General features: G+C 40.4%; 1 protein-coding gene and 1 long non-coding RNA gene across 4 annotated transcripts in view; one reads left to right on the forward strand and one right to left on the reverse strand.

Moving 5' to 3' along the window:
* MKLN1 (muskelin 1) overlaps window positions 1-26,782 on the forward strand; it is a 391,857-nt gene that overhangs the window by 59,404 nt on the left and 305,671 nt on the right. The gene's annotated exons all lie outside the window — the stretch shown is intronic.
* On the reverse strand, window positions 1,088-26,359 carry LOC101904500 (uncharacterized). The gene is made up of 4 exons (XR_806310.4): window positions 26,082-26,359; window positions 12,574-12,684; window positions 5,460-5,682; window positions 1,088-5,034 (listed from the first exon to the last, which is right to left on the reverse strand). It is a non-coding gene; the product is annotated as an uncharacterized lncRNA (long non-coding RNA).

The following is a 26,782-nucleotide window of genomic DNA, read 5'->3' on the forward strand; positions in this document are numbered from 1 at the left end:
TTTTCAGGGATTTCTCTAGTGGTCCAATGGTTAAGACTCTGTGTTTCCACGGCAGGGAGCACAGATTTGATTCCAGTTCGGAAAACTAAGATCCTACGTGCTGCATGGTGACAAAGCTTCTCCCCCCTTGTTAAGTTCAAAGTTTTCCTATGACGTGCTTACTTCTCTTAAATAAATAAATGCGTATTTCTGACTGAGTAACCGGTATCCCTGTATCTCAGAGATTCATCGTGAATATAATGAGGAAGAAATGTAATTTCTTTCTTCCATAGTGAAGTAAGGTCATTGGCACCAAACACTAATTAAGGAAGTTTGTTTTCCTCATTCCCTTCAATATCACCTGTAGACAGCAATGAACTCTTAAGCAGAGCTGGAGATGAGCCCAGTTTTGACTAAGCACCATTCCTGTGTGCAGCACTTTCCAGATTCCTATCAGAGTGTAACTATTGAAGCAAAAAGGAAAGCTGTTATCCTGGATTCTAAAAGTCCACACGGAATGAATTATGATAAGTATCCATCCTTACATTTCTCTGAGTCTCTCCTGGATGCAAAACAAGGTACCATGGGTGATAAAGCAAACAAGGAGTAACACTGCAGTCCACTTTGTGGCTTGCTGTCCTCACTGTATTTGTTTTAAAAAGTTTAAATTTTTTTTTCAATGGAAGGCTTGAGTTCTACAGAGTTTGTGGTAGTTCTATGAAGAACTTGCCTGTAAAATTTAGGTTACTTGGTGAAATTATTAAACCATTTTTGGATAACTTTTATGTTTACATATATTACATAAATATATTCCTTCTGAAAGGAACCTTTTTTTCCCCTCATCTGGCTCCAAGTTATACCTTCCACTTCATACCACAGCAGTATACTTGTTCCCAAGAGCAATCAAGGATCCTGAAATTGAACAAATGGTACATGTTACCATCTAGGCAGAAATTTTGCTGTTTTTACCATGGGAACAATATAAAAGAAGAAATCAAAGTTTTGTTAAACCCATATAACTTCTACACAACTTCATCATTCTAATTTATGTCTTTTTTAAAAAAATATTATTATTTTAGGATTCCTATGGGTATGATGTGGCTACAAATGTGTATATGGTTTGATAAATCTTAGAATAACAATTTTATATGGCAAACTATTTGTACTCTACAAAATTTTATTTATACATATAATCAAATAAATATACCTGTTACATATAAGAAGGCTCGGTCCCCAGTAGCTCAGCTGGTAAATAATCTGCCTGCAATGCAGGAGACCCCAGTTCTATCCCTGGGTTGGGAAGATCTGCTGGAAAAGGGAATGGCTACCCACTCCAGTATTCTTGGGTTTCCCTGGTGGCACAGCTGGTAAAGAATCTGCCTGCAATGCCGGAGACCTGGGTTCAGTTCCTGGGTCGGGATGATCCCCTGGAGAAGGGAACGGCTACTCACTCCAGTATTCTTGCCTGGAGAATTCCATGGGGACTACAGCACATGGGGTCTCAGGGATCGCAAAGAGTCAGATATAGACTGAGCAACTTTCACTTTCAGGTATAAGAAACTCTCCACCTTGAAACATTTGGGTTACAATATTTGTCCCTCTCTGTCCCTTTATTATCAAGAATGGAGTGACTCCTTATTTTGCCACTCATTATATAATAAAGTAATGCTCAAAATTCTCCAGGCCAGGTTTCAGCAATACGTGAACCGTGAACTTCCAGATGTTCAAGCTGGTTTTAGAAAAGGCAGAGGAACCAGAGATCCAATTGCCAACATCTGCTGGATCATTGAAAAAGCAAGAGAGTTCCAGAAAAACATCTATTTCTGCTTTATTGACTATGCCAAAGCCTTTGACTGTGTGGATCACAATAAACTGTGGAAAATTCTGAAAGAGATGGGGATACCAAACCACCTGATCTGCCTCTTGAGAAACCTATGCAGGTCAGGAAGCAACAGTTAGAACTGGACATGGAACAACAGACTGGTTCCAAATAGGAAAAGGAGTATGTCAAGGCTGTATATTGTCACCCTGCTTATTTAACTTCTGTGCAGAGTACATCATGAGAAACGCTGGGCTGGAAGAAGCACAAGCTGGAATCAAGATTGCCGGGAGAAATATCAATCACCTCAGATATGCAGATGACACCACCCTTATGGCAGAAAGTGAAGAGGAACTAAAAAGCCTCTTGATGAAAGTGAAAGAGGAGAATGAACAAGTTGGCTTAAAGCTCAAGATTCAGAAAACCAAGATCATGGCATCTGGTTCCATCACTTCGTGGGAAATAGATAGGGAAATAGTGGAAACTGTCAGACTTTATTTTTGGGGGCTCCAAAATCACTGCAGATGGTGACTGCAGCCATGAAATTAAAAGATGCTTACTCCTTGGAAGGAAAGTTATGACCAACCTAGATAGCATATTCAAAAGCAGAGACATATTCAAAAGCAGAGACCTTTGCCAACAAAGGTCCATCTAGTCAAGGCTATGGTTTTTCCAGTGGTCATGTATGGATGTGAGAGTTGGACTGTGAAGAAAGCTGAGCACCAAAGAATTGATGCTTTGAATTGTGGTGTTGGAGAAGACTCTTGAGAGTCCCTTGGGCTGCAAGGAGATCCAACCAGTCCATCCTAAAGGAGATCAGTCCTGGGTGTTCATTGGAAGGACTGATACTGAAGCTGAAACTGCGGTACTTTGGCCACCTCATGAGAAGAGTTGACTCATTGGAAAAGTCTCTGATGCTGGGAGGGATTGGGGGTGGGACGGGAAGGAGACGACAGAGGATGAGATGGCTGGATGACATCACCGACTCGATAGATGAGTTTGAGTGAACTCCGGGAGTTGGTGATGGACAGGGAGGCCTGGCGTGCTGCGATTCATGGGGTTGCAAAGAGTTGGACATGACTGAGCAACTGAACTGAACTGATATAATAATGGAGCAAAAAGACAAAAGTTTCAGTTCTGTTGTTGGAAGTGCTTCCTTCCTATCATCACTATTTCCTACATTTTAGGCAAAGGGAGCAGGCATGATGTCATAGGAAGTGAATAATTAATAGATTAATACATTTAAAATCTACCACTTCTTCCTCTTCTTAAGTATTTTTCCTCTGGTATTGACTATGGATGAGGCTGGCCTCACTTCATCCCTGGGAAGTGAGAGAGACTTGAGAGAGAAAAATGCCTGAGGAAAATTAAAATTGTTTAATAAACATATATATGTAAAATAAATATACATGAATAAGCACTTATTATTTTTGAACATTAAAATTTATTGGCATATAATGTGAGTTTAATGGTTACTAATGTTGAGTGAACGGCTTACAGGATTGACCACATATTGAAGCTGAATGTTGGGTTCATAAGAATGGAAGTTGGGTGCATTCTTACTCTTCTTTCTACGTTTGGGTATGTTTGAAACTTTCCATAATAAAAAGTTTTGAAAAGACAATAAATGAGGTCTTAGGAAACTATTCTAGATTGGTTTATTCTGCAAAAGAGTCCTCTTTTTGTGCCCCATTATAAGTGCATCTTAAATATTTTCATCAATGAAGTTCAAAGCTAGTTTGGATTCAGTATGTCAATGAAATGCTTCAACCCTGTTTATAAGTCCTTCAGTTGACACTCTATAATTGAACCTGGAAAAAAATAGGCTCAGATGAATTTCATGAATTAATTGAAGATAATAAAATTTTTAAATTTCAGTAAGAGATGACACTTATTACCAGAAACAAGTCATCAGTTCTCAAGTTATTTTTACTTTCATTTTATTTGGATCCACATATTAGATAGGGAGTCAGAAATCTATATAAGCTAATCCTAGAACATACAACTTACTTTGTGTCTTAGTATCCCCATTTCATTCTCCAGTTAAATGAGAAGAAACCTTGTAACTAACCTTTTTATCTTCCAGAATCATTTAAGAAATAACCATGTTTAAAAGATTTTTCTAATGTATTGAATAGAATTCTGTAGAATTCTATTACTACAGAGAGATTGTCTCCTCTGCTAAGAACAAGTAGAAAATAAAGACTAAATAAATGAATAATTCTAAAAATCTGTTTCATAGTGTCATCTCTTTTTGAAATTTCTCATACGAGGTGTTACATTTTTCATTTTCTTCTCATCTGGTTTGGACTTCGAGCAATGATCTGCTGCTCCTATGTATCAAGTATGCTCTGGAATATAGAAATATACATAATCCTTGCCTTGGGTACAATGTGAGTGAGCTGATAAAGCATAAGAAAGGCTTTGAAACCCTAGTGAGTTACAAATGTATTGATATCTAGGAACCCTGTGTGATAGGTGGGACCATGATATGCTTTGTGACTTTATTTGGTTGGTTTGCTTAAATTTCAATCAAATTTGAAGGTAACTATGCAGTGAAATGCTCTAAGGGACATTTCACACAGTTTCAGGAAGATGTGGAGTGGCTTTGCCACTCAGATGAAATTAAATCCTGAGAAACTCCAATACTTTGGCTACCTCATGCAAACAGTTGACTCATTGGAAAAGACTCTGATGTTGGGAGGGATTGGGGGCAGGAGGAGAAGGGGACAACAGAGGATGAGATGGCTGGATGGCATCACCGACTCGATGCACATGAGTTTGGGTGAATTCCGGGAGTTGGTGATGGACAGGGAGGCCTGGCGTGTTGCGATTCATGAGGTCGCAAAGAGTGGGACACGACTGAGCGACTGAACTGAACTGAACTGAAAGGAACAGAGTAAAGAGGTGAAGGGAAGACAATACCTTATCATTAAAAATCAATCAGATACTTACTGAGTGCCTCTTCTGAAGATTTCTTACATTTCAGTAGCTAGCAAATCTTGCTTTACAAAATTTACATATATTATCTTATTTGATCCTCCCAACAAACTGGTAAGGTAAGTGGGGCAATCTTAGGAGAAGGAAATTGCATCTCAGAGGGTTCTGTGGTTCCTGCAGCCCTTATCCCCAGTGGAAGGGTGCAGGAACAGAGACGCTACCCAGGTCTCCAGACACAATCCTGGGGTCATTTTCCTTTGACCACTAGTCTTGCACTCCTCCATTTTATGCTGGTCCTGCAGAGGATTCAAAAGAAGTAAAGACATTATCCCTGCCTTCAGTGAGTTTATGATCTAGATTGGGAAATTGCAAGTTTTACATAATGAAATATGTAAAAAAAGCAGAAAACTAAATGTTAAATTATATGAAATGAGGTATAAATACAGTAATGTCCAAATTCTTTTCATTAGAAAAATAAGGTGCTATAAATTCTACCCAAACCCAGAAAAACATGTTTGGTCACAAAGAGTCAGACACAACTGAGCACGCGCACGCATGCGCACACACACACACACACACACACACACACACACACACACACACACTGGTCAACCGGATGTTTCTCGAGTCTCCCAGTTTTTCCTGGAAAAGTCCCGTAATTAATTCCTGACTGGGAAGAAAGCCTGTAGAGGAGAAATGGGTAGAGAATATCTTCTCGCACCTTGTCAAGTACTTGTGGGCACAGTCTTGCAGGGGTCCGCGGTGTCACACGGTTGCTTGTAAGAGCCAGTTCCTGAACTGCCGGATTCTTTCAGGCCTCTGTTGTGCCTCAGACTGAGAACTGGAGGCTTGTGAGAGCTAGTCCTGGCACATCTTTGTAGGCCCTCTACTCCATCAGTGGAGGCCACCAGAACACTGCTTCCTTGCCTCTTTGTATTACCTAACTGCAAAGGGAGTAAGGGGGGAGAGTCCAGTATTTCGAAGAAACTTTTTGGAGACAAGAGAAGGGGCACATTTGTTCTACATTCAGATGGACCAGGGACTTCCAGAATCTTCAGGGACTCTGTGATCACTTTTCTTTTCTTTTTTTAAAAAAATTATTTGTTTCTTTGTTTTTGGCTGCACTGGGCTTTTGTTGCTTTCCTTTGGTTTGCGACGAGCAGGGGCTACTCCTTGTTGCAGCACACGGACTTAGTTGTCCTGAGGCATGTGGGATATTCCCGGACCGGGGATTGAACCCATGTCTCCTGCATTAGCAGGCAGATTCTTAAACGCTGGGCCACCAGGGAAGTCTCTCACTTTTATTTTCTAGTGCCATGAAATGAAAAGATGCTTACTCCTTGGAAGGAAAGTTATGACCAACCTAGATAGCATATTCAAGAGCAGAGACATTACTTTGCCAACAAAGGTCTGTCTAGTCAAGGCTATGGTTTTTCCAGTGGTCATGTATGGATGTGAGAGTTGGACTGTGAAGAAGGCTGAGTGCCGAAGAATTGATGCTTTTGAACTGTGGTGTTGGAGAAGACTCTTGAGAGTTCCTTGGACTGCAAGGAGATCCAACCAGTCCATTCTGAAGGAGATGAGCCCTGGGATTTCTTTGGAAGGAATGATGCTAAAGCTGAAACTCCAGTACTTTGGCCACCTCATGCGAAGAGTTGACTCATTGGAAAAGACTCTGATGCTGGGAGGGATTGGGGTCAGGAGGAGAAGGGGACGACAGAGGATGAGATGGCTGGATGGCATCACTGACTCGATGGACATGAGTCTGAGTGAACTCTGGGAGCTGGTGATGGACAGGGAGGCCTGGCCTGCTGCGATTCATGGGGTCGCAAAGAGTCGGACACGACTGAGCTACTGAACTGAACTGAACTGAATGTTCAAATCTAAAACTTTCCAAACCTATGTCTGCTTCAAAAGCAAAACTCTCTTGGAAATACCTATTCGTTCTTTTTCGGCAGAGCAAGCCTGTTCTCAGAAGTGGCTGCAGGCCAGTTTGTGTCTTTGTCTTCCCCACTGAGGGGTATATTGCCTAGGAGGCCCCATGGGGACTTCCAGAGTCATCAGTGAGTGACTGGCAACCATCCTGTTGCCTACACATGGCCAGCCAGGTTCACCAGCATGCTGGACATGCCTCTATAGGCTTCTTCAAAAATGCTCATTGGCTTAAGTGTTGATTTGAGTGGGCCAGTGTAGATGGATCTGCTTTATAATTAATCCTACTTGCCACCAGGAAAGTCAAAACAGCAGTCACATGCTGGCAGAGCTGTACTGGGGTCATCCCTCAGGCATCAAGGCATGTCCACTCAAGAGCAGGGGAAAGCAGTGGGAGAAATGTTTGGGATTCAGTATCCACTGGAATGTTATGTGGGTAAATGTGAGGGTGCGCTTAAGAGACACCCATCCACAACTTCAATAACACTGGTCACTTACACTGAGCACCTGAGGGCAAATGTGAACACAGTTCTGACTCCTAGGTTAAAGCTTATAACTGCTACCACAGCGCCACCTGTATCATCAAAGATGTGTCCTTTGAATTACTTTTCCAGGAGTGACAATGGATTTATGGTGAGTCATGCAAGCTTTCATTTCATCCAGTGATTGTGAACATGGACCCTGAAACCAGCTCTGTCATGTACTAGCTGTGTGACCTTGGGCAAGTTACTTAAAAATTCTCCATGACTCCAATTCCCCATATATGAAATGGTGGTAATTACACTGCTGCTACTGCTGCTAAGTCGCTTCAGTCGTGTCCGACTCTGTGCGACCCCATAGACGGCAGCCCACCAGGCTCCCCCGTCCCTGGGATTCTCCAGGCAAGAACAATGGAGTGGGTTGCCATTTCCTTCTCCAATGCATGAAAGTGAAAAGTGAAAATGAAGTCGCTCAGTCGTGTCCGACTCTTAGTGACCCCATGGACTGCAGCCTACCAGGCTCCTACATCCATGGGATTTTCCAGGCAAGAGTACTGGAGTGGGGTGCCCTTGCTAGCCACCCCATAAGTTATTATAAAAATTAAAGGAGTTTAGACATGTAAAGAGCTTAGAACATTGCCTGGCCCATATTAGGTACTGCATAAGTATTAGCTATTTTCATTCATTCATTCACCTAATATTAATTTAAAATCTCTGCTCTGGACACTGCTAGGTGTTGAGAAAAAAGAAATAAGGCACAGTGTGCCTTCAGAGGGCTTCTACTCTATAGTATTTGGGTTTTTTTTTTTTTTAGTCACTGAATTGTGTCTGCTTCTTTTGTGACTCCATGGACTATAGCCCACCAGGCTCTTCGGTCCATGGGATTTCCCAGGCAAGAATACTGGAGTAGGTTGCCATTTCCTTCTCCAACATTATAGTATAAGCTTGTGTTTTATTTATCTTTTTTTGCCTAGCACAAGCATTGTGAGGTACTCAATATATGTTTTTGAATGCATGATTGGATTCGAGAAATAGGCAGGTTTACCACTAACTTCAATTAAATGACTACATTTAACAGTGTCTAGCACATAGTTAGTCCTTGGTACTGTATAAGCATTGCTAACTATTTTAATGATTAATTTAGTAGGCTAAATGCTGAGACTGAATGTGCAGACTAGAGGCTGAGGGTGAGGCGGTGGAGGTGCACTCAGGGAAGTCTTCCAAGAGGCAGTATCATTGAGCTGAGTTTTGATCAGAGAGTGGGCGTTAGCCAGTAAGAGAAGAGGGCTAAGTGTGTTCCAGGCAGAAGGAACATTGTGTGCAGAGCTAGAGAGGCGTGAAATAGCACAATACATTCAGGGAGCTCCAAGTAGGCAAGTACAACTGGGGCCCCATCCTCACTGTGACATACAGCCGTGCATTTGTTAAATGAGTATTTGAGATTACAGGCTGGGAAACGAAACAAAACAAATGAGACATTGCTTGTGTCACCCTGGCCTTTAGCATTAAGTAAATAACTAGTTATGGACTAAGTGGCTATGGAATTTTAAGTTGTTCAGTATTGTCCTTGCCCTGGTACAAACGCTTTTAGTGTATACAGCTTTACTTTATAGTCAGCTCCTTCTTGTCTTCTGAGAGAGGAAATAAAGTCACTTAATTTATTGTTTTTTCAAAGTAATTGAGGTAAATTACAATAAAGTTGATGGGATCATGGTATAGGTGAAGATGTTTTTGCATAGTAACATAGGTTGCCCTAGATCATGAGTTAGCAAACTGTGGCCTGAGGGCCAAATCCTATCCACTGCCTGTTTCTATAATTAAGCCCTTTTGGAAAAGGGCCATGCCCATTTGTTTACATGTAGTTTAGAGCTGCCTCAGTGCTACAATGGCAGAGTTGAGTCGTTGTGACCCAGACTGTACGGTCTGCAAAGCAGGTCCCTCCACTTCCATTATCAGGTAGTTTTAAAATTCAGTTCAGTTCAGTTCAGTCACTCAGTCGTGTCCAACTCTTTGCGACCCCATGAATCACAGCACGCCAGGCCTCCCTGTCCATTACCAACTCCCAGAGTTCACTCAGACTCATGTTCATCGAGTCAGTGATGCCATCCAGCCATCTCATCCTCTGTTGTCCCCTTCTCCTCCTGCCCTGAGTCCCTCCCAGCACCAGGGTCTTTTCCAATGAGTCAACTCTTCGCATGAGGTGGCCAAAGTACTGGAGTTTCAGCTTCAGCATCATTCCTTCCAAAGAAATCCCAGGGCTGATCTCCTTCAGAATGGACTGGTTGGATCTCCTTGCAGTCCAAGGGACCCTCAAGAGTCTTCTCCAACACTACAGTTCAAAAGCATCAATTCTTCGGTGCTCAGCTTTCTTCACAGTCCAACTCTCACATCCATACATGACCACTGGAAAAACCATAGCCTTGACTAGATGGACCTTTGTTGGCAAAGTAATGTCTCTGCTTTTGAATATGCTATCTAGGTTGGTCATAACTTTCCTTCCAAGGAGTAAGAGTCTTTTAATTTCATGGCTGCAGTCACCATCTGCAGTGATTTTGGAGCCCCAAAAAATAAAGTCTGACACTGTTTCCACTGTTTCCCCATCTATTTCTCATGAAGTGATGGGACCAGATGCCATGATGTTAGTTTTCCAAATGTTGAGCTTTAAGCCAACTTTTTAATTTGTTTTAAATTTTTTTAAGTTTTAAAATTGGTCACTGTCAAAGGCAACATTGCTATCTAGGGACGTGGATGTGCCTGAAAAAGTGGAATAAATAGTCTTTTAAAAACTCACTATCCATGTGTTGATTCTTTTAAAAGTATTGCTAGTATATCTTCATTATTACCAAACTTGCCGTAATTACTTAACTTGCGTTTTCTGGCTCTTTACAGAAAATGTTTGTCAATCCTGCTCTGGAGCCCTCTCTTCTAATCTGATAAATAAAAACCACCTAAATATTTAAAACACAGGATTGACTTGGTTTTAGAACCAACATGGCAGATAATTGTTGATTTTTAAAATTTGCTATCAAAGAGAAAGAAGATTGCAAATACATTAGCCATAAGGAGTACAATAAACATGAACCCTTTATGGCTAACAAATGAATGAACATAGATTCTGTGACTGGCCTTCCAATTTGACTCTAAGCTTCCTGGTAGTGAGGAAGAAAAAAAAAGTAGAATTGGTTATCTGTATTGGTTACTTATTGTTTCATAACTTATTGCTTAAAAATTAGTGGCTTAAAATAGCCACCATTTATTATTTCTCATGAGACTGTGAGTTGGCTGAATGAGTCCTGTTAATCTAGTGTGGGCCTGGCTGATCTTGGTGGGCTTGTTCATGCATTTGTGGTCAGCTGGTGTTAGCTCTGGACTGGCTGGTCTGGGATGGCCTCAGCTAGGAAGGGTCCTCTCTCCCCCTCAGGAGCTCTCACCTTCCAGCAGACTAACTGAGGCTTGTTCATGTAGCAGTGGCATTTTCTAAGAAAGAAAGAAATTAGTACTGCACATTTGAGCTTAGGCTAGGAACTGGCACATTATAATTGGCATTGTTTGCCAGTAGTCAAAACAAGTCAGCCAGCCCAGATTCAGGGAGTGGGGAAATAGTCTTAACTCTTGAAGGGAGGGACTGCAAAATCACATTGCAAGGGCAGGTAAACAGTGGGGAGAGAACTGGGGCCATGATTGAAATCAAACAGCATCTAAACCTGCATGTACTCCAGCCATAAATTAAAAAACAAAGTCATCTCTGAGGTCTAAAGTGAAAAGGAGTATTCATCATATGTCTATTCAGCCCCACCCACAGATATGAATCATCATATCATTGTCTTTTACTAAGAGGACCAATGTCTTCTTGCTAATGACAAATGCAGAGGAGTGGAAAGAAGCCTGTCAGAAATGTGGCATGTACTATATGAGACCTAGGCCTATATTAAAATACCATCTTGATAAATTCCACCAAGGAATCAGACTTGGGTTTAGTAAAGGGATGCTTCCCTGGTGGCTCAGATGGTAAAGAATCCACCTGCAATGAGGGAGATCTGGGTTCGATCCTTGGGTTGGGAAGATCCCTTGGAGGAGGGCATGGCAACCCACTCCAGTATCTTTGCCTGGAAAATCCCCATGGACAGGAGATCTAGTGGGCTACAGTCCATGCGGTCACAAAAGGTCAGATACGACTGAGCGACTTTTACTCACTTAATAAGGTGATAGGGAAAATTGTTATCACAGAAGTAACCAATGGCTAAATCAAATGTTAGTCTTTGAGACTACAGACCTACAGTACTCTTGCCAACCATTCTTACTTCCCTCCACTTCCACGATCAGGTAGTTTTAAAATTGGTCACTGTCAAAGGCAACATTGCTATCTAGGGACATGGATGTGACTGAAAAGGTGGAATAAATAGTGTTTTAAAAACCTCACTATCCATGTGTTGGTTTTTAAAAAAGTATTGCTAGTATATCTTCATTATTACCAAACTTGCCTTAATAAATAATGTTAAATATAAATAGCAACAATAGTGTCAGGAATCCTTTGTAACTGTTCTTTTCCGGGTACCATGTGTTGTTCCTTAGTCTATTGCTCCTTAGTCTATTCAGAATCTACTTGTAATACCCCAAAACTCTGGGGAGGGTGGAGGAAAGACATTAAAAACAAAAAAACAAAACTCCCAAACCCGTTCAGACAAAGCCACACAACCTGGGTTTGGGAACATTCTCTCTGGCCTAGAGCCAGTCAGGGTGTTTGGCCTTGTTCACAAAAAGCTGACATCTTCACGTGTGGCCTTCCGGGGAGCTGCCACCATCAGACTTCTGCTGTAGCAGCAGTAGTGCATGGGGAGGAACATGACAGAATTTAGGGAACTATTAGATGCCTGTTGGCTCAGATATCAGGAGCAGCTGTGAAGGGAAATCTATTTCAACTTAGATCCAGTGAAAAAGAACTGAGCTGTTATTATCGAAGTGGTGGGGATGAAACTTTGAGCATACTTGAAGATGACCAATCTCTGGGAGGGTCTGAGGGAGGTAAGTCTGTCTCAAGAAGGACAGATGAAGCTTTCAAAATTTGGTGTGCAGAAAGTCAGAAGTTAACCTTGGGCAGGTCACAGAAAAGTTAAGTGATATATAAAATATCTGGCAGAGTCTTAAAAGAGTAGACTTCAACAAATGTTGGTTCCTTTCTTTCGTGTCTCCCATCCACCTTAGAGATTTCTTAAAAAACAAAAGACCTGCCAGCCAGCTGCCATTGGAAAGATGTCAAACAAGATAAGCTGCTGATAGGTGATTAACAATCAACAAAATTCACACTCAAGTGGATGGAGCAGGGCATGTCACCTTTCCTACCTGTCTCCTCATTGCAGCCGGGAGGCAGCACAAAGACATCCCTTCCTTCCTGCAGAGGAAGTGTGTGTGTTCTCTCAGACCTACCTTGGCATTCCTTGATGTCTTAGAGAAGCAGATGACCCCGGCTGAGCAAGACAGTCAGCAGAACAGCAGCCCTTGATGCTGCTTGGAAATTTCCATTCTTTGCTTGCAGCTCTGAAAAAAAAAAAAAAAAATCTGAAGAGCCCAGTAGCTGGGAAATTTCCACAATGGAAAATTTTAACATATTCTTTAGCTCTAAACTATGCAGGTTTATAGAGACAATTTTTTTTTCTTTTGGTAATTTCCTTCTTTAACAATAATTTATGAACATGGTAACACTACAGCTGTGGGAACAGGGAGGGCAAGATGACTTGGAGAGGAATGGGTATGGTTTTGCTAGTGGGGAGGCTGTGCTTTGCCACGTTTGACTACCTGTCCATAGAAATGCAGATTACTATCAATGCAATTACCAGTGGGTCTGAGACCCACTGGTTGGGAACTCATCCAGATAGGGATAGTTTGCTCAGGAGCACTGCAGAGAAATCTGTTTAGAGACTGAAAGTGGAAAGTGAATGGCTATAACTGGAATAGGAGATGGTGGGTCCTGTTGCTGAAAAGAGCAATCTCAGGCAGATCTCTTTGACCACTGCTTCTTGAACCTAAATGTGCATATAAACCACCACCTGCTGCTGCTGCTGCTGCTGCTAAGTCGCTTTAGTCGTGTCCGACTCTGTGCGACCCTATAGACGGCAGCCCACCAGGCTCCCCCGTCCCTGGGATTCTCCAGGCAAGAACACTGGAGTGGGTTGCCATTTCCTTCTCCAATGCATGAAAGTGAAAAGTGAAAGTGAAGTTGCTTAGTCGTGTCTGACTCTTCGAGACCCCATGGACTGCAGCCCACCAGGGTCCTCCGTCCATGGGATTTTCCAGGCAAGAGTACTGGAGTGGGGTGCCATTGCCTTCTCCAATGAACCACCTAGATATCTCACTAAGTTGTAGATTCTGATGCAGTAGATCTGGGATGGGGCCTGGGACTCTGGTTCTAAATGGTTCCAAGGTGATGCTGTGGCTACCCTTCAGTGGTGCCCTTTTAAGGACTATTCTGTGAATGGCCAGACCAGAGAAAACATGTCCTCTTCATTGTGAGGCCAGCTGTCCTCCCATAGCAAAACACAGTCAAAGGACAGCTGGAAGTGAGCTCCCTTGGGGTTATTTTCTCAGATTACAGAACTGTGGTCTAAGAGAAGAACTGAATGTCTTCTGGAAAAGATACTTCATGCAACTCTGGATACACCATTTGAAATGTGGGGATGCAAGCAGTTATCAGAAACCCACCTAATCCAGCAGGTTCAAGTTGATGGTTTCTAGAACTCAATGCTTGTTCAGAGAAATCCCTGTAAGAAACTGGCAAAGATTCCTAAACTGGTTTGGTCTTCTGATTCTATAGCATTATATCATATGGAGTGAAGCATAGATGAACTAACTCCAATTATTGAGGAAATACTGTTGGTCAGAAGGGTATAACGGGCAGAAGGAATCTAGAAAATAAATTACATCCATCCCAGCCAGAGTAATTGTCTCACTTTTGATTGAAATAAATTGTGAATCAGAGGATTTTCCATTTTCTTAATAGCTCTCTTACCTTTATTCTACCTATTTTCCAGAAAGAACCAGTGAGAGACTGAGAGAGAGAGAGATCAATCTGGCATCTTTATTCTAGGGTGTTACCTCCAGTTGAGCTGTAATATGTCTGCTGTGTGTATCTTTAAAGTGACATTTGTCCTATTTTTCATATTCCATTCAATTGAGTTTTGGATGGGTTATTACTACTTACTTTTCAAATTAAAATACACAGGAGCATATGAGAAAAAAGGAGGAGGGAGACTACCGTCATGAAAATGTAGTGTTGAAATCAGAGTGTAACAAGCATGAATGAATTTGATAGTTAAAAGTATTAAAATATATATTAAAAGTCAATACTTATGCTAGTATCCCATCATTACATAATATTTATATATTCTAAATGGCTTATCAGATTATTTAGGGATTTGAACTTCAAGAATTTCTAGAAGATGTTTAAAAATCTTCACTGTGGGGTTAAGGTATGATGATTCAGCACTGATATAGACTTCCTAATTACTTAGGTAAAAGAGATCAGTTTGGGTTTTTTCTTACTATAGGTCTCAGTGAGCAATTATTCACCTAAGAGCCATCTGACAACTTACAGCCAATCAAATTAAATTTGTTTGATCCACTTAAAGTCATATCTGCTTAACAATAAACAATAATTATAAAAAAAATTTAACATTATGGAGTCCTTACAACAAATGAGGCATCTGATTCTTACAAAGTTATAAGTTGGGTACCATTATTATATAGATGAGAAACTGGGGTTTAGAGAGCTTAAATGAATTGCTTGGAATCCATATATTATGGCCAAACAGGAATAACCATTGCTGGCCAACCCCACTTACTCTAGTGCTTTTTCCAAATGCCACAGCTACATCTCAGATTCATTTCCCTTATCACAGACAGATGGATAGATACTCCTTCTCAAGTTTAACAACTTCACAGAGCTTGATTCAAATACTGAATGTGTTGTTAGTTGCTTACAGCTGCTATTTCTCTAGCAGTGCAGTAAGTCCAGGCAAACTCTTTTGAAGAGCTCATTAAAACTGCTAAAATAAAGTCTTAGAAGCAGGTGCATTCATTAGCTGAAATGCAGACGATTATGTTAATATCGCATTCAGGTGACAAATTTAAAGCCATCAAAATCATGGAGGATAAAAGGACTTTTAAAGCTAAAGTTTACTTCTTTCTTTGTAGGGCTCTTTGCTCTATTAAACATGTGACTGCCTTTGCAGCTGTCAACATGGGGACCTCCAATGTTACCTCACAAAAATAAAGCCAATTTTTGCAGTATCATATTTCCTTCACAATTTCTTGGGTCTCTGTTCAAGAAAAGAAAGGTAAGGCGTTGCCTACAACCCTACTGCTAGTTTCTAAATAGGAAATCTGGCACTTGATTTACAATCTGTTGTCAGATTGAGCCCAAGGGTAGAGGAGACATGATCAAGTAGATGTTTAAAATATGTGGACAATAAGTTCAGGTTCGGATCAGATGGACCAAGAGCTCTTTCACTTTACCTTTTCTGTTTTCTCTTAAAGAAATATTGAGCATGAAATATGTATATAACCATACATCTGTATTTAGTAGGCTACACATCAGAATGTGAATGGTTACACCAGGATGATCTTGATTTTTTTTGTTTGTTTTATATTTCTTGTATCTTCTACAGTGAATACATATTACTCTGTAAATTTAAAAATTATTATAAATTATTACAGAGCAATTAGCTTCTCCACGTTCAGCTGCTTTACCTATAAAACTGGGTTACTTACCTATAAAACTGCCTAATACATAGGAACCAGATGAGATCTGGTTATCCCAATCCCCTTTCTTTTCAAATCTAGGATGTCAGTGGAAACGTTGATTCCTCTTTTCAGAAGAAAATATAAGAAAAAGAGAAATAGTATCCAGTCACTTAGAAGACAATTATAAACATGCTTAGAGATTTTTATGTCACTCTTCAGAACCTCCATCAAGTGGGGATTCATCAAAGTGAATACATCTGCCACTTGCAAAGGGAAAACGATGGCAACATTTTTAGGCCAAATTTATCCAAATTTTTTTTGTTGTATGTTCTGGGAAGTCTTTGTAAGCTAAAACTTGACACAGTCTTTTTTTTTCCCTAAATGGTATGCTATAGTGACTGTATTACTGATTGCAAAATATAAATAATGAAGCTGCTACAGGACTGAACACATACAGTCATAGGGCATGTTTACATATTGTGTTCGTGTGTGTATGTGTATGTGTCTAAAGAGTTAAATTAACAAGCTGAAAGACTACTTGTACACTGTAACAGTCCTGTTTTTGCCTTCCTTTGTCTTTGACTTTTCTTCTTCTACCTCACCCTGTATATTATTGCTTTCTTTTTTCCTACACAATTTAAAAGACCACTGACCTCATTTAAAATGAAAAGCAATATAGAAAGCAGAAAATATCTCCTTGGGATGGGGTTGGATAAGCAAATACTTCTACATACATCTAAGCATTCTGAACACCTGTACAGATAGCTGAATCTCTGCTCCAAACTGTCCTAAGTCTCATTAGTTGGGACTTTGACTGCTGGACAGCTCCAAGTTTCCTATGAATATTTCCCACCCGTTCCATCTCCTGTTTAATTTTCAGAGCTGCCACCTTCACAGAAGCTGCTGGTTCAAGACAAACTGAGGAGGGTGACCAGAAGAGTCTCCTATCCTTTCAGTATGGCACATCACCACCCTATGTTTAGAGGGTGGACTTCAGAGCACAGAATTTAAAGATGAAAGGAATGTTAAGAGGATACATGAGTCAAGTTTTCTGTGTCTCTCTTGTAGATCATACCTGATAGTCATCCAGACTGACCTGAAAATTTTCCAATGACAAAAATATCTTACCTTTTCCTTTTTATGCTGGTAGATGAGTATTTAGAGCACAAAAAGTATTCAATCACAAGGCCAAAAAGGAAAAAAAAAATATTCCTAATCCTGCCACCCTTTAAAATATCAACTATTTTTAAATTTTATTACTATGTTATTGATCCAGGACCCCCCAGTCTCAAGTAAATACAACCATTTAGGGTCCATGAGGAGTGTAAAGGAGCTGAACCATTGGGCTTAAAGAGATTTGGGAGATTTTATTTGTCCATGGTACCAACCACACTATGAGAGTCAGATCTTGCAAAGAAAAGTTGTGTATAGAATTTAGAACCCCCTGTAGCACAGTGTTTTATGAATCTCTTCCTAATTCATCCCCTTTTGTCACTCTGACACCCATACAATAAAAGAAAATTTCTGAGATTATCTTATTGAGGGATCTTCCCAACATTTACACATACTATCTAACAATGTGTTTCCAAGTTGCCTAAATTGTACCACATGATGGGATTCTTTTCAAAGGAAATTGGAGAGTTCAGCAGTATTCTAAAACTAGGTGTGACAACACAAAGAACAAAAACAATGAAAGAAAGGTCAGTAATGAACTTTCCATAAAGAAAGAAGCAGACAGTCTGCCTTTTCACATTGGGCATATGGGAGATTCTTTCAAGCTGAACTGTTAAGGGTGAAACTGCTGTTGAGTTTTGGTGAAGCGAATTTAGAAAATCAGTGAGCTAACAGGGTAGAAGACTGTGAACTACAATTTGGGCTAAGTGAGTAGAAAGGAGAGATTTCTTTAATGATTATTAATTTTAATTAATTGTAAAGAGAAACTATTGAAAAATTCAAACAACGCACACACACACACACACACACACACACACAAATACAAGAAAGCAAGCAAAAACCATCCCACATCCCACCACCTAAAAATAAGTGTCATAGAGGTTACAGGAATGCTATTCCAGAGATGGGATAAGGGATATCTTAGAATTTTAAAAAGCAATTTGCACTCAGGCAGCTAAACAGCGTCTTTGGATGATGGTCTAAAGAGACTCTAGACCTAACTTTTGAAAATGTCTAGTTCTTCTGAAAAGTGATGAGAGGAAGTGAAGAGCAGAATGATCAGTCCATAAGCAATTATAAGAGTATGAGTTCAATAGAAATAAGCAGATATGTTTGTTTATTCTAAATATCCACGATTGACTCTCAATCTGGCTGCATCTGAAAATATTACAACAAGATATGTTTCCAACATGCTTTCAGTTTATGAGTCAACATTATGCTGACTCTCATAACCATGTAAAATAATCAGTTGATACTAAGCTGGTACATATTAGTTTCATCATTCCAGTTGTTTATGGCAAAGTATCGTTTTTGCTTAATTAGACAGCTATTTTGATTGTCCAGTGCTGATAGTTTACCAGCAATTAAATGAACATCACCTTTGGAGTAGGAGATGATGTTGTTGTTATTCAGTCGCTCAGTCAAGTCTGCTTCTTTGCAACCCCATGGACTGCAGCCCACCAGGCTCCTCTGTCCTTCACTATCTCCTGGAGTTTGCTCAAACTCATGTTCATTGAATCAGAGATACTATCTAACCATGTTATCCTCTGCCACACCCTTCTCCTTTTGCCTTCAATCTTTCCCAGCATTAGAGTCTTTTCCAATGAGTTAGCTCTTCACATCAGGAGGCAAAGTTTTAGAACTTCAGCTTCAGCATCAGTCCTTCCAATGAGTATTCAGGTTGATTTCCTTTAGGATTGACTGGTTTAATCTTCTTGCAGTCGAAGGGACTCTCAAGAGTCTTCTCCAGCACCACAGTTTGAAAGCATCAATTCTTTGGCATTCAGTCTTCTTTATGGTCCAACTCTCATGTCTGTACATGACTACTAGAAAAACCAGAGCTTTGACTATATGGACCTTTGTCAGCAAAGTGCTGTCTCTGCTTTTTACTATGCTGTGTAGGTTTGTCATAGCTTTCCTTTCAAGGAGCAAGGGTGTTTTAATTTCATGGCTGCAGTCACCATCTGCAGTGATTTTGGAGCCCAAGAAAATAAAATCTGTCACTGCTTCCACTTTTTACCCTTCTAATCACCATGAAGTGATGGGACTGGATGCCATGATCATAGTTTTTTGAATGCTGGGTTTTAAGCCAGCTTTTTCAGTTTCCTCTTTCACCCTCACCAAGAGGTTCTTTAGTTCCTCTTCACTTTCTGCCATTGGAGTGATATCGTCTGCATACCTGAGGTTGTTGATGTTTCTCCAGGCAATATTAATAGGAAATGATAGGCAAACCTAAACTCTTGCCTAGCACTTCTATTTATTTATCATCTGATGCCTACATTCTCACTTTACTTTCCCTTGTAGCAAATACTCTAGCAAAACCATCTTCCTGTGGCTCTTTGAATACACAATTTGGTGCCATTTCATATTTCCATTGTCTTGGCAATATATTTAATCCCCATGAGAACAGCTTTCCAGGGGTAGGGAGAGGAAGGGAAGGAAAGATGCACAGCACCTTGGTCTTCCCTGGTGAACGACCAGTCATTCTGCCCTTGCTTTAGGCCAGAAAAGCTGTAGCAGGAGCTCAATACAGCAGATGCCAGGATATATAGAAATTACATTATTCCCGGTACAAGAGATTCTGCCCGCTCTTCTGGTTAAGTTCATGCTTATCAGTAAAGGCAAATATACACTGTTGTTGTTCAGTTGCTAAGTCACGTCTGACTCTTTGCAGCCCAAAGGACTGCAGCACGCCAGGCTTCCCTGTCCTTCACCCTCTCCTGGAGTTTGCTCAAACTCAGGCCCACTGAGTTAGTGATGCCATCCAACCATCTCATCTTCTGTCACCCCCTTTGCCTCCTGCCTTTAATCTTTCCCAACATCAGGGTCTTTTCCAGTGAGTTGGCTCTTTGCATCAGGTATCCAAAAGATTGGCATGTAAGCTTCAGCATCAGTCTTTCCAATGAATATTCAGGGTTGGTTTCCTTCAGGATTGACTAGTTTGATCTCCTTACTGTCCAATGAACTCTCAAGAGTCTTCTCCAGCACCACAATTTGAAAGCACCAATTCTTCAGCGCTCAGCTGTCTTTATAGTCCAACTCTCATATCCATACATGACTACTGGAAAAACCATAGCTTTGACTATACAGACCTTTGTCAGCAAAGGGATGTCTGCTTTTTCATACACTGTCATATGTACTGTTCAATCCAAATCTGCCACTTCAGTGTTCACCTGAGAATAGTATTCCTTGTTTTAAATTGAAATGTAGTTGATCCACAGTAATACATTAGTTTCAGATGTACAACATAGGGTTCAACATTTATAAACATTATGAACTGATCACCACAATGTCCAGTTAACATCTGTCACCATACAAAGTTATTACAATATTATTGACTATATTCCCTATTCTGTATCCCCATGATTCATTTGATTTTTTAACTGCAAGTTTTTACCTCTTAATTCCCTTCACCTTCTTCACCCAACTCCCAACCTGCCTGCCTTCTGACAACTACCAGTTTGTTCTCTGTATCTAGGAGTCTGTTTCTGTTTTGTTTGTTCATTTATTTTGTTTTTTAGATTCCACATATAAGTGAAATCAAATAGTATTTATCTTTTTCATTTCACTTAGTGAAATGCTCTCTAGGTCTATTCAAGTTGTTGCAAATGGCAAGATTTCATTCTTGTTTTTATAGTTGGATAATAGTCATATATTATCGAGCTGATGCTCTTATCAATTGATATTCTTGAGAGTATATTATCAACTGAGTTCAAACCCGTCAATCCTAAAGCAAATAAATCCTGAGTATTCATTGGAAAGACTGATGCTGACGCTGAAGCTCCAGTACTTTGGTCACCTGATTCAAACAACCGACTCATTAGAAAAGACCCTGATGCTGGGAAAGATTGCAGGCTGGAGGAGAAGGGGACGACAGAAGACGAGATGTTTGTAGGCATCACTGACTCAATGGACATGAGTTTGAGCAAGCTCCGGGACATGATGAAGGATAGGGAAGCCTGGTGTGCTGCAGTCCATGGGGTCGCAAAGAAGCAGACATGACTGACTGAATAACAACAAAAATTGAGTCACAGCCCTCTGTCTCTCCCAGATGTAAGCCTGCTGGTTTTTAAAGCTGGATGTTAGTGGGGGCTCATCTTTCTGGTGCAGGTCCCCCTGGCTGGGGAGTCTACCTGAAGTCTGGCTCTCTCGCTCCACAGGGAGAAAGCTCTGTGACTACGATATCCCTCCTGATAGTGGGTAACTCATGGGGGGAGTGGGTTCTGATTAGACTGTGTCTCTGTCCCTCCTACCCATCTCAATGGGCCTTTCCCTTATGTCTCGAGTTGTAGAAAATCTGTTCTGCTAGTTTTTGAGTCATTTTCAGAGACAGTTGGTCTTTGTGTAGTTGCAGTTTTGGTGTATCTGGGGGAGGAGGTGAGCTGAATATCCTCCTACTCTGCCATCTTGATCTAGAACCCTTCTAAGAATACTATTCTTGCTTAGCCAAACCTGCTTCCCCTATAGGAAGAATAAAGAAGAAATCTTTTTCTTTATAAGTAAAACTATTCAATAACGGGGGAGGTGGGCTTTGTCACATCAAGGTCCATTTTTACTGTTTATGTTTCTTTTTCTGAGCATACTGAATATTTCCCTGAGTCAAGGTTTATTCTTTTGATTTTCTAATCTTTGACTTTTTAAAATGCATCACTCTTCATTCATTTATTTATTGGTGAATGTATCCCATAAGATTCTTTCTCTTACTGAGATGAAATAATTGTTATTTAATTACTTCTTTATGAAAAGGAAAGAGTGAAATTCTCCTTCCCCTACTCTTAAACATACCTCATTAAACTCATGTTTGGGCAAAGACTTGGCTGGAAATTGCTAAATTTGAAAGAAATTTTCTTTTCTTTATGTTTCAAAAACCAAGGACATTGTGATCTCCATTATGTATGTTAAATTCAGGGAACATTGATACTGATTATCATACAAGGCAGATTATCCCAGTTATTTTTATTTAAAAATTTTTATGCTAGCATTCCCCTCCTACTTATATTTGACTAATGCTAATACAAAATTAGATGCCATTTCCTGACTTACTCACCAACTTACAACTGAGAAAATGCAGGTCAAATAGATGAAAGAGGAAAGCCAATATATTTCCTTGGTAACCTGCATATTACAATTAAAGGTAATTGCTTAATCAGAAGTACAGATATTTTCACCTAATAATAGCTCTGTTTATCTGATTAAACTAGAATATAAGACCACCTGATTCATTTTCCAGAAAAAAAGTGTCAATGGTTTTAGTAAATCAAATATTTTGTCACTGACATGTTCTAATTTAAAGATACCATTTCATTTTAATCGAGAGTGGAACTTCACCATTTTTTTTTTTACTATTGATACCTGTGAAAATCAAGCAGAAGGCTCAAAGTCCATGCCTATGTCACTTGTTTTTACTCTTATTATATATAAAGAGTAGGAGCCACATTCTATCTAAAAGCTGCTGCTGCTATGTCACTTCAGTCGTGTCCAACTCTGCGCGACCCCAAGACGGCAGCCCACCAGGCCCCTCTGTCCCTGGGATTCTCCAAGCAAGAATATTGGAGTGGGTTGCCATTTCCTTCTCCAAACTATATAAAGGAATTAAGGCTATATTTCGAAACACTTCTTCCTCCTTCCCTAGATTAAGTAGCCACCTCATTGTTTGAAACTTCATTAATATTAGCTGATTAGGCACATTAGAAACAGAACCAATTTGAATTAGTGAAAACTTTGAATGCATATAAAAGTACATACTTTTATCCCTTTATGGTATGATATGCCACTCATATGAAGTATTTCCAAGAAGAAAAGCTACTACTAGGACTGTTTTAAAGATAAGATTTTTCAATATTGTGCACTTTAAGCTTTTTCAGCAAATGAATGTTGGTTATCTGAATGTAGGTTATCTGAATATGTTGAGTTCACATTCACTGAGCAGTTACTATATGCTCAGCATCATGGTAGAAATATTGTGTCCTCTTTAGTCAACAATTCACTCTAAATTATTATTCATTTTGCGAGCCTGGTAGGCTGTAGTCCATGGGGTTGCTACGAGTCAGACACGACTGAGCAACTTCACTTTCACTTTTCACTTTCATGCATTGGAGAAGGAAATGGCAACCCACTCCAGTGTTCTTGCCTGGAGACTCCCAGGGATGGCTGAGCCTGGTGGGCTGCCGTCTATGGGGTCGCACAGAGTCGGACACGACTGAAGTGACTTAGCAGCAGCAGCAGTGACACCTTATCTCATGCTTTAATTACCACCTGTCTGAATTTACTCATTCATTCAAAAGACATTGAACAGTTATAATGGGTTAGGCACAGGCACAAATTCAAAATGACTGGGGTCATAGGGTGAAAGTTATTTACCATGTGGACCAACACTAACAATTATCAATCAATCAATCAATCAGCCCTTTGTTCTAAGTAATTCAGCTGCTTGAGAGTGTCTCAAGCTTGGCACTGATAGCATTTTGGATCAGATAATTCTTGTTAAGCGGGGTTGTCCTGTGCACTGTAGGATGTTTAGCAATATGCTTTGCCTCTTCCATTAGATGCCGGTAGCACCCCCACTTCTAGTTCTGGTTATCAAAAACCTCTCCAGACATTGCTAGATGTCCCAGGGGTGAGGTGAGGGTGGCGGGGCGGCAACATCGTGCCTGGCTGAGAACCACGGAGCTAGTATGTACTTTGTGCCTTCTTTACTGGATTATTAAGACCTTGAGGGCAGAGTCTTAGTCTGATTCATCACTCTACTGCCCTCTCCCCACTAACTAAATTTAGCTTCTGGCACAGAAATGTGCTTCTTGATGAATGTTCTGAAAAGAACAAAATATCTCTGGAGTACCTATGCTGTCGTCAGCCCTGCACAAAGCACTTCAGTAAACCCAGAAGATGAATAGGTAACCAGGGTAAATCGTCTAACGAATTTTTATTATTTGAATAATTACTCCCTATTCACATCGTGTATACCCACTTGGTGCCAAAAGCCTACATTTGTGTAGGGCTTTAATGTGTATGAAGCACATTTTACATAATGGCATTTGATCCAGATACAAAGATAATCACCTCTGTTTATAATTTAAGCTCCCAAGTCGCAGAGCCATAGTCTCAGGCAGGAGTGGGAGGTATTTTGATTTCAGTGGCATTGCTTTGGTTATTAAAACAAAATAAAACAAAACCTCCAAAATACTCAATTTAAGATTGTTTTAATAATGTTAAATCTAAAGTTTAGGATTTTTTTTTTTTTTTTTTTGCTATGTTAGAAGTAGAACATCTCAAAGGCTCTCCTGTGATCTAAGTGATTCTGGTTTATTTAGATTCCTGGAAATTGCCAGAGGACTTTAAGGGAGGAGAGAAAAAAAAGTGAGGAAATTTTCCCTGTGGGCAATTGGGGAAAACAAAAATATTTTTGTGCTGTGGAGACTTCTCAGGAAAGAAGGATTGGCCAGCAGCGGCATCTGCACAAGGGGAATTTCCACATTTGGGAAAACATGGTCATAATTAGTAACTTAGGAAAGCCAAGAAAATGGACCATGTTGGAAAAATATGATCTTCAATGGCCAAGTCATTGTCAACTGATTGGGCCAGAAAACTAGATTATTTTAGAAAAAGATTTTTATTTGTGGATATTTGCCTGCAGATCTTTCTGTCTGTGGCTCTAATTAGTAGTACCCTGCCTTTGCCTGGGGAATCCGCTTGTCCCTCCCTGACTTAAGGGAGTGTTTGCATTAGACTTCAGGCCTGGACACCGGCCTGTAGTCTTTTGCTTTGAACATGATGCTTCGGACTAGCTAGCAGGGCTTTTAGCATCCATTAGAATAGAGATGATTATACAGGATTCTTGGACAAGGGTGGAAAGATAAGATTGTATGATCTTAATGCAGCCATCATTTATTGAGAACTCCATGTTCTAGGCCAGGTGCTAAGAACACTGAAAAACTGTCCTGACATAGACAGGAGGAAACTGAGGCTCAGGTAATTTAAGGAATTGGCCTAGAGTCATGCAGCTTTTAACTACGAAGCTCTACTTCTCATTTTGTATATAAAGTCTACTCCCCAAACTGGAATGTGCTTACCCTGAATACAACCTCTGATTTACTTAACTATGACCCCTTTCCTCTTCTCCGGTCCACTTTGTTTGTCTGGTTGTGGGGTTGAGCTCTTCAGAGAACTCCATGGTTACGTCTGACTCAAGAGGAGAAATCTGGGTTAGCAGGCTTAGCACCATTCGTATCTGTTTACTGAGTGCATGATTATATGGTCAGAATGTTCCTGCCCCACTTTCTGGTTTTCATCTATCTCAGTGATCACTTTTATTAAAACAAGTATGATCATCTTTTGCCTCTCCTCTTATAATTTTCTCAAGATCAGAATACAGCTTGCTAAATTTCAATGCATTTGCCAAGGTGAAGGTCAAGATTTTTAGAAAGGGAACTATAGCTTAAAAAACAACAAAAAAACCCCTGTATTTGACATGTAGATGTGGTATTCAGTAGAGTATCTATAAAATGCAGCATCTTGTTTTGTGAAATGAAAACATGCAGATTAAGCTATGTCCCCCTGAAGCAACAACTCCACACTCTAAACCCTCATGATGTGGCTTCTAAAGTTATCTCTGTCCCCCAACTGCAATAAATATGAGAAAACAAACCTGTGATTAAAGAGTTCAGCTGCCCTGAAGCGAACCTCAATGGCTATTATAAATAGTTAAAAAATCATAGCCTCTTGGAAATAATTCAATATATTTCTTTTCAACTTAAAACACATTAATTAAATAATCTTATTAATATTTGTTTTCTAAGTGCTTCTTGGACTTGCCTGACATTATTACTTTTAGAGATGTGAAAGCCAAAGGGATGTGTTAGTTTTCTACTGCTGTGTAGCAAATCACCACAACTTGGGGGCTGGAACAGCAGCTCATTTACTAGCTCACCATTCTCTAGGTCAGAAGACGGAGTAGGTTTGGCTGAATTCTCTGCCTGGGGTCCCGCAGGGTGGAAATAATGGTATTCATCAGGCTGGACTCTTACCTGAAGGCTCTAGGGAAGTCTCTGATTGCAGACTCATTCAGATGTCTGGCAGAACTTGGTTCCTTATGTCTGGGTCACTGAGGTCCCTGTTTCCTTCTGCCTTCTAGAGGCCCCACCCGTTCCTTCTCACTGGTTTTCTCTGTTTTCAAAGCCAGCAATAACTCTGGAATCTTTCTCATGTTTCAGATTTCTTTGACTTCCTCTTCTGCTACCAAATGAGGAAAACAGATCTCTTAAAGGGCTCACCTCAATGGGCCAGGCCCACCTACATATTCATATCTTAAAAGTGTTACCTATTTATTTTGGCTGGCACTGCAAGTATGTGGGATCTTCGTTCTCTGACCAGGGATTAAACCTGTGTCCCCTGCATTGGAAGGGGCTTTCCAGGTGGTGCTAGTGGTAAAGAACCCGCCTGCCAATGCAGGAGACATAAGAGACACAGGTTCGATCCCTGGGTTGGGAAGATCCACTGGAGGAGGGCATGGCAACCCACTCCAGTATTGTTGCCTGGAGAATCCCATGGACAGAGGAGCCTGGTGGGCTATGTTCCATAGGGTCACAAAGAGTTGGACACAACTGAAGAGACTTAGCATGCATGCCTTGCAATGGAAGGGCTGAGTCTTAATCACTGGACCACCAGGGCAAGTCCCTAGATAATCATATCTTAAGGTAAATTGACAGGAGAAGGGGATGACAGAGGA

Source organism: Bos taurus, chromosome 4, assembly GCF_002263795.3.
Source record: "Bos taurus isolate L1 Dominette 01449 registration number 42190680 breed Hereford chromosome 4, ARS-UCD2.0, whole genome shotgun sequence".
NCBI lineage: Eukaryota > Metazoa > Chordata > Mammalia > Artiodactyla > Bovidae > Bos > Bos taurus.